The sequence below is a fragment of the Onychostoma macrolepis genome, chromosome 12, assembly GCF_012432095.1.
Source record: "Onychostoma macrolepis isolate SWU-2019 chromosome 12, ASM1243209v1, whole genome shotgun sequence".
NCBI classification, from domain to species: Eukaryota; Metazoa; Chordata; class Actinopteri; order Cypriniformes; family Cyprinidae; genus Onychostoma; species Onychostoma macrolepis.
In genome coordinates, this window is record NC_081166.1 from 29,828,365 (window position 1) to 29,837,452 (window position 9,088).

Below are 9,088 nucleotides of genomic sequence, written 5' to 3' on the forward strand. Positions count from 1 at the left end.
TTAGGATAGATCAGATCCTCGGTTTTAAGTTAGTACGTGTGAATGTGCGTTCTAGTGTTTGCACACTACTGAGGCATCATTTGGCCACCACACCGGCGAGTTTCCCTTCCAGAAGGATGCAGACATTATTATTTTTTAAGATATCTTTGGTTTCCAGATGAAGCTGGCGTGGGTTTTGTTTAGACAGGCTTGTGTGTGCCTCAAATGGCATGTTTTCTGAGTGACTCCTGGCAGATGAAGGCAGAGGTGGCATTGTCAGCACTGCATGACTGTCCATTTTGGCTTTCTCTGACCGAGCTGGGCGAATGTTGCACAACCATTTCTATAACCTGCAGAGAGTTTAAATAGGAGTTACACCACCAGTCAAAAGTTTTGGAACAGTAAGATTTTTGATGTTTTTTTATTTTTGTTTGTTTTAACCAAAATACAGCAAAAGCAGTAATATTGTTTAATATTTTTACTATTTAAAATAACTGCTTTCTATTTGAATATATTGTCAAATGTAATTTATTTCTGTGATCAAAGCTGTATTTTCAGCATCATTACTGCAGTCTTCAGTGTGACATGATCTTCAGAAATCATGCTGATTTGATGTTCAAGAAACATTTTATTATTATTATTATCAATATTTAAACCAGTTGAGTAAATTGTGTTCAGGATTCTTTGATGAATAGAAAGATCCAAAGATCGGCATTTATCTGAAATAAAAAGTTTTTGTAACATAAACATGATACCATTCAAAAGCTTGGAGTCAGTATATTTTTTTAATTGTATTGATTTATTTATTTATTGAAAGAAATTATAGAAATGAATACTTGTATTTAGCAAGGATGCTTTAAATTGATCAAAAGTGATGATAAAGACATTTATAATGTTACAAAATATTTATATTTCAGATAAATGCTGTTCTTCTGAACTTTCTATTCATCAAAGAAACCTGAAAAATTCTACTCAGTTGTTTTCAACATAATAATAATAATAATAATAATAATAAATGTTTTTTTGAGCAGCAAATCAGAATATTAGAATGATTTCTGAAGGATCGTGTGACTGGAGTAATGATGCTAAAAATTCAGCTTTGAAATCACAGGAATAAAGTACATTTTAAAATATATTCATGCTATTTAAATAGTAGAAATATTTCAAGATGTTACTGTTTCATAGGCTACTTTGGATCAAATAAATGCAGGCTTGGTGAGCAGAAGAGAATTCTTTAAAAAATACCTTAAAAAAATCTTACTGTTCAAAAACTTTTGACTGGTAACGTATATGTACCTGCATGCATCTGTTTACACGGTCGCTTGTACTTGGCGTGCTTCCAGCCACCCTTTCCATGCTAAATCAAAGATTACTGCGTAATCAGACTCTCATCAGGTTGTTCTTAAAGGCTTCTGTCAAGAGGCAGGGCCATAGGAAATGACTCAATGAGTAATCAGCGTTCTTGGCCTTAGAGGCACTTTTCAAATCCAGATTGGTTCACGTCTGCAATGATCCAGATTTTTGTTGTTCAGGTTTTGATCAGTAGCATTATAAATCAATGATTGGTGCTTTATCATTCTGTAAACTGATTACAAAAACAATAGATGCTGGGTTACAGTTCCTCCTGAAAGCGTAAATCTTGCAGAAATCTTGATCAGGGAGATGACCTCTGCGTAAGGAGCGGCTGATGCTGTCAAAGACCTGAAGCTGTACTAAATTACTGTTGTAGACGTCTGTAGAGGCTGAGTCACTGCACCGAGACCTCGTGTGATTGTGCCACAGAGCAGCTTTAGTGTTGAACTTGAGTCAAATGAACATGTGTGAGATAAGAATCAAGTGGGGAGCTGGCTTTTTATGCAAAATCCCCATTTGCACAAACAATTTTGGGTAAATTTACCATTAATGTGCCATTGCAATACTTTCTTTACAATAACAAGAACGAGAAGGATATATTTGCAAAGAGATTATTTTGTTGCATCATCTCCCATTAGAAATTGCAAGCTCTCTGTTATTTTTTTATGCGTCACACTGCACTGTGTATAACCACTGAAATACAAATACAGTGGTCTTTTCTGATTTTTAAAGAAATTTTGCAATTCGTTAAGACAGGTGTACTTGCAGATAAGATGAAAACAAATGCAATTCTGAAAAGGAATTGTGGAAAAAGGACTAATTTAACATTTTGTCTAGACTAGCCTTCACTATTAATTTAATGTTCATAAATTACACTGTTGCCAAACCAACTCAAAAGCCTCTTCTCTTGGTATTGATGAGTCACAACACCCACTGGAAAGTTCATTGAATCAGAATTGCATATTTATTTGCCAGGTCGGTTTGCACTTACGAGAATATGAGTTCTTGAGCTGCTCCCAAGGTAACACTGAGAAAATTGCTCGGTCATCCAGCTCTCAGCACACAATAAATATAGAAGCTATACAGTGTGGAGTCGAATGCATACCATAATGTGTTCATTATTCCAACATCAAGGTCATGGGTTCGATTCCCAGGGAATGCATGAACTGATAAAATGTATGCTTTGAATGCAGTGTAAGTCACTTTGTATAAAAGCATCTACCAAAATGCACAGATATCAAATATTGGTTTATAGAAAATAGTTGGTGTTGATACAATCAAGTATTTTAGTGTTTTAAGTTCAGTAATGCTTGTTTATCATAAGTGTAAAGTTCAGAGAAGAAACATCTGGCCAAATCATCATTGTATAAAAATCCCAGGTAACAAAAATATGAGCATTTTGCTAAAGTTCCCATTAAGTTATGAAAACATTATTTCAAAATGTATTTTTTTTTTTTTTTCTTTTATGTTGAGGGAACATTCCATTTTATAATTCATCAAAACATTACGAGGACGTTGCATTTGAATGATCTCTGAACATTCTGAAACAGATGAGTTACATTTTAAAAAATGTTAGATAATTTCCCATCTAAGATATTTATTAGTGCTAACTTGTCGAGTTAGATGGGATGAAGGATGTTTGTTTGTTTATTTGTTTATTTATTTATTTATTTAAAGTTATTGACAAAGTTGGTAGTTGGAGACATATAGCATACTGCAATATAAAACTATATATTTATTATTATTATTATTAGTATTTGTTAACCCTTATGAATGCGGTTTTAATTGCCTCAAATATAATTCTCATGCAGATATATATATATATATATATATATATATATATATATATATATATATATTCTCACAACACAGGACTGATTAAGTGAACTGAAAAAAATCTGATGAAAATTCTTAAAATAAAATAAAATAATAATAATAAAAATCTGCATGTCTGTGATATTTGTTTGTTTGAGGCAAAATGTCTTATTTTTTCATTCATACGATCTTGTTTGAGAAGACCTTCCTGCTTCTCGTTACTCTATGTTTTTCTTGTTGCCATCAAAAACATTGTTCCTCTGGCAGGAGGATGTGGCATGAAGATACATGTGGAATAAAACAAACTGCAGACCACTTTCAAAAAGCACACATCCATTTTTTCTGTGCCTTTGGCAATTTTCAGCAAACAAAAGAAATCTCACAGATGGGGACTGATAAATTGAATGTTTTAGACAAACACCGGCTCTCCTACAGCATTCTCACAGAGCGCTTGACGTTTTCCATGCAGAACTAAATGGCTGTAATACATGGCTCCTCATATATCCTCCGAATGCCTCTATTCTCCTCCGTGCTTTCATGTACGCTCCAAGCTGCAGCGCTTGGGAATAGCAAAACAAATTGTCTGCATGCATCTTCCTACAATGTCAGCCTCCATATATACTAGCAAACCAGCGCAGACTCGCAGCGTGAGACGATATAAGTCTTTATTGTAGTGTTTTGGGGTGTTCGTGCACCACAGCTGCCTCTTGCTCTCTGCCAAAGAGATACTAATTGGCTCTTTTGTCTCTGTGGCCCCTCACAGGGGCCCTGAAGATCTTGGCCGCGCTGCAGCTTCTGTGGAACCAAGCCAGAAGCGTTAGAAGCAACTGTCAGACCGGCAGGTAAAGGGGGATTTTTCTCTGGCTTTTAATGGGTTAGTCGAAGCGTATTGAATCCCCATAACCCTCAGGCCTGAAAAAAAGAAGATGAGTGCTTTGGCAGTCCAAGAAAAACAAACCACGGAGAGGCGTCTGAACCTATAGGACAATATCTGAGGACAAGTGGAAGACTTCAGACAGAAGAACCACCAATAACTGATCCAATAATTTCAAGTTCGCTTAATAAACAACAGCACATAACCGATCTCAATATATCAGATCCTGTGGTCGTATCGTGCTGCTTTAGCCAGATTTTTATTTTAAAAGACGTTTTGATTAATTGTGGCATACTGTTGTCCCTCGTTTACTTAAACTGTAAAAATCATTGTTAGGTGAGGCTCTTGATACAATGGAAGAGAATGGCATACAACAAGTAAATACATCAAGAAAAATTGAAAATTTGTACTTTTACTATTACTACTACTATAACATTTTCAATTTTAATTGAAGTAGAAAAGTATTTGATTTTTAATGTACTACTTTAATGTGTTAAAAGTAAAAAGTACGGAAGAGGATTAGAGCCAAGCAATAATAAAAAAAATAAAACCATTTTGAGATTAAAGTCATTATAATTCGAGATGAATTATTATTATTTTTTTTATATATTGCTTGTCCCTAATCCTCTTCCGTAAAAAGTCCTGACCATTGGACCAATTTTTATTTATTTTTTTTTTTTTAATTCTCGTCATTTAGTCAGCACTAATAAGAAAGAATAGTGCAGACGTTTAATATGCATCGATCTAAAAATAAGCAAACATTTTATTGTGTTACAAAAACACACTATAGTTCAATAAACTAAAATATAAATTAAAGTTGTTGATATTCAATTATGCAAATGACTTGTTCGGTGAATCAATTCAACAGGTTCATTCAAAGAATCAGCTTGTTTACAAATCACACGTCGCTCTCGCGTCTTGGCGAGATCTTCAGTTCGGAATAACAAGGAACAATGTGTTTTTATGAAATGAAAGCATCAAACATACAATATTATGCTTTAGAATGTGAAGTAATTAAATGAAAATGCTCTGATTAAGTGTCAGGGATCTGAAAGGAGGAATCAATTGCAGAATGACTGACAAAGGTTTATTGACAGAACAGACTGATACAAGGGGGTAGAAGAGGTACACATGTAATACAACATCAAGAACACCGTAAACAATGAGACAGCTGGAGAAGACCACTGGAACAGTCTCGGACAGCAACTGGCAGATTATAATAGCAGCGGCAAGACTAGGCAGATAGAGAGGACCAAACAAGGCACCATAGAGCAGAGCTCAGATACTTGTTGACTGCCAACTCCGAAGCAGACCAAGTGCCAGGCATGGAGAACCAGCGGCAGGACTCACAAGAACAGGTCCGGACAGGACTTCTAACACAAAGAGACAAGACAGGACAAGGCTCCACAGGAACACAAGTTACTCCAAAGCAGGCGGGGGGGGGAGTAAATAAAGCAAGAGAACCAATAATAAAAAAAAAAGGAGTGACAATAAGAATTACTAATAACCAACACAACTAACTTAAAGAATAGCAAACAAGTACAAAACAAGACTGAATTAAAAACAACAAAAAAAAAGAAGCAAAACAAGGAGCAAGACAAGAACTACGAACAACTAGACAAGGACACAAGACCAACCAGACAGGGAGACAGAAACACATACGCAGACAGAGACAGAGACAGAAGGGGTGAGAATGACAACGAACCAGCCAAGACAATAGGGCTAGGAGGAAAGCACACGAGGAACAGGTGAAAGCAATTACACTAACAAGAACTCAACAAGGGCTAACAAGAGGGTGTGGTAAAGATGAAACAAGGAGGAGCGACTAGAGAAGCACATGGCTGACAAAAAACAAAGCCATGTGCTAACACAAAACACACAAGGCAAACAGTGTCAGGGCCGAACCCTGACAATTAAGCACAGATACTTTAAAAATATATTTAAGTAACGGAGTAAAAATACAGGTCAACAGCCCTATTGTTTAAAGCATGTCTTGTGGCTATTGGAACGTTCATGGATTAACATTGTAAATACAGCAAAGTGTTTTTTGTGGTTGTTGTTGTTTTTTCGTTTTTGTTTTGTTTTTAAACGATGAATGTACATTTACAACATTAAACTCTGTTTTAAACAGCTTTACGTTGCTGTGTGAGTGTTTCTAATACAAAGACTGAGAGAGTCAAGACAAATTTGACATTTTTCTCTTTTCTGACCAAGTAATCAAATCAACCTCTCTTTATTTCTTAATTAATTAATTAATTTATTTTATTTTATTTTTTGGGAAAGTCATAGAAACGTTATTGTGGATTTCTTTCTTTCTTTTTTTCTCTTCTATTGTGACAAATGCAATTCTTATGGCAAAACAAATATTTGTTGTAGTTTCCGTACCACTATACAAGTTTACCCAACACTGATGACTTGTGCTCCTGAGAATTCAATTCAAGATTATTTGCATAGCGCTTTTCACGATGCAAATCGCTGCAAAGTAGCTTTACAAAAAAAATTTAAGTTTCTACATTATATTTAGTAATAGCTTATCAGTGGTGATTATCTCAAGTTGATGTCCATATGTCAGAAATGAACCCCAGAAATGTAACAAGGGTCCGTTGTAAATGACTCAATGTTTATTTAAGATGCATTTTTTGTGCTAATCAATGTCATGCCAGAAATGCTGTCTATTAAACTTGTACTGAACCCAGAATATTCCTGTAAATCCCTCCGTGAACACCTGGGCCGAAGCTCCACCTGTACGCTGCGTATGCAAGGCTGTGTGAAAGGAGGATCAGAGGCTGGCGTGATGACAGGCCGAGCGCTAATTGAAAGGACTTAGCGCTGATGTCACAAATCCAGCATTCAGCGGCTCTACAGCTGCACAGGTCAGCACAACCGACCCTATCAGTCAGAGCTTTGAACCGCAGCGGAGGCCTGGAAGAATAGCTGGAGGACACCACGCCAAAGGAAAGCCGGTGACACCTGGAGGAGTCCGGGGAGGTGCGTGTGGGAGATTACATGCTGACAGGACATAAAGGCTGACAACAGTCATTACACTCCAGCAGGGTTATGCCCTTGTCAAGGTGACTGCTTATGAGTGGTAAAACAGAGAGGCAGTAACTAAAAACAGCTTCTCAATAAGAACAGTGTCAGAGGTCTTGAATTAAATAAGAAAAATCATCAAACTAAAGCTTCACGAACACATAACTCTGCCCAGCTAATAGTAAATATGAACATAAAATTAATTATTAATGTGAATATATTTGCATATGGATCCAGGAGTAAGAGGTAGGTCTTTGTGTAAAGTATTATTATTATTTTTTTAATGCACAGGTCAAGCGTCCATAACTTCTTTCAGACTAGTGGAAAGAAAACATCTAAAATACACATCGTTTTCTTACATTATGTATTTGCTATCTGTATATTTGAATTAAAATGCATATTTAAACACAGTCCCCCCCCCCCAAAAAAAAGAAGAGATATATATATATATATATATATATATACTTTTTCTCTCATGCATTGAGCCATCTGAATAATTTTAAATACATTTTAAAATGTATATATATTTTTGTATAATATATTTTATTATTATTATTATTTTAATTCATTAATTTACTTTTTTTTATATTATTATTTATTTATTTATTTTTACTGTTGCCAGTATTTTTATTTTATTTATTTATTTTTTGTTGGAGTGATTAAAACAAAAATCGCTTTAATGTAACAAAATGAAACACAAACTGACTTTATCAGATTTCTGATCTGGAAATGTATGCAAATGAGTGCATATTTAATTAGCTGACATGAACTTAATTTACATATTTAAACATAACATTTCGGAAAACCTGTAATACGAAGTGTCTTAATATACTGTGATTAATCAGCTAACGTACGTTGACAGCTACCGGATAAAATCTTTACCCTTTTCACCTGTGATGAAAAAGAGAGATCTTACAGTAACTGAAGTGTATGTATTGCTTTTAATCAGAATCATAATAATTGTTTCTGATGCTATGTTTGGCATTGCTGCGTGACTTGTACAGGCGAGGGGCTAGCAGTATGTGTGCATGTTTGCACCGTGCCAGATCTCAACAGATTGCGTACTTGTTAACTCACTGTTTTACACATCTCTGTTCTTTGCATCTCTCCACACTTCCTCATGGGCCTGGTAAAGGATTATGGGATACGGTGAGTTGGAGCCATCTGGGGCTCCTCCAGCGAAGCGATCCACCCACACAGCCGGTCCCTCGTGAGCCAGAGAGATTGCACTCCTCCGCTTATTTTGTCTGACTTTCATAAACAAGTCCAGGGGTCAAATAATCTCTCTGTATATCTGTCTGCGACTCAAGCCGACTGCTTTTAATATTTAGACAGGCAGTAATGTTCCTTATACTGATCTGCCTACACCGTTAGCCTTTAAAATCCCTTGCGGAACTGCCAAGTTACTGTGTGGGCCAAAGTTTGGCTACCCTCAAAACAGTTTAATCATGTTTGCCTGCAGATTTGAGCTGTATTGGATGGCTTTAGTGTTTATTTTAAGTCCCGTATCAGGCGCTAACAACCCATTTGTTTATGTCATTGTCCCACAGGGCATGTGATGACTTCATAATACAGTGTCACGCTGTTTTGATAACCTCCGAACTCTGTCAGCATTAGAAAACCGGGCACATAAAAGCCATTAATGGAAGAAAAGTCGTTAATTGATACCTGATGCCGATGTAAACATTCGTAGCTGTGCTGCATTGCACAGTTTTCCCACAAACATGGTTTCTTCATGGGACGTTCGTGCCTAATATATTCAAAAAATCAAATCGGAGCAGTTGTTTATGAGAAATTATACTCAGGCGAGGCTGATCGTTCTTTTTTTAATGATACAAACGAAAGCACGCTGTTTGCTTGGCCTCGGTCTGAATGAAAAGTTTAAAGTTGACCTGTCTCGCAATAAGAATAAATGTGAAATAAGTTAGCGTTTTCAGCGTAGGAGTGATACACAACATCTGTGAATTGTTAATACTAAGAGAGGAACTGATAAATATTTGAAAAAGAAGGGAAATGACAAATATACAGCGACCCATC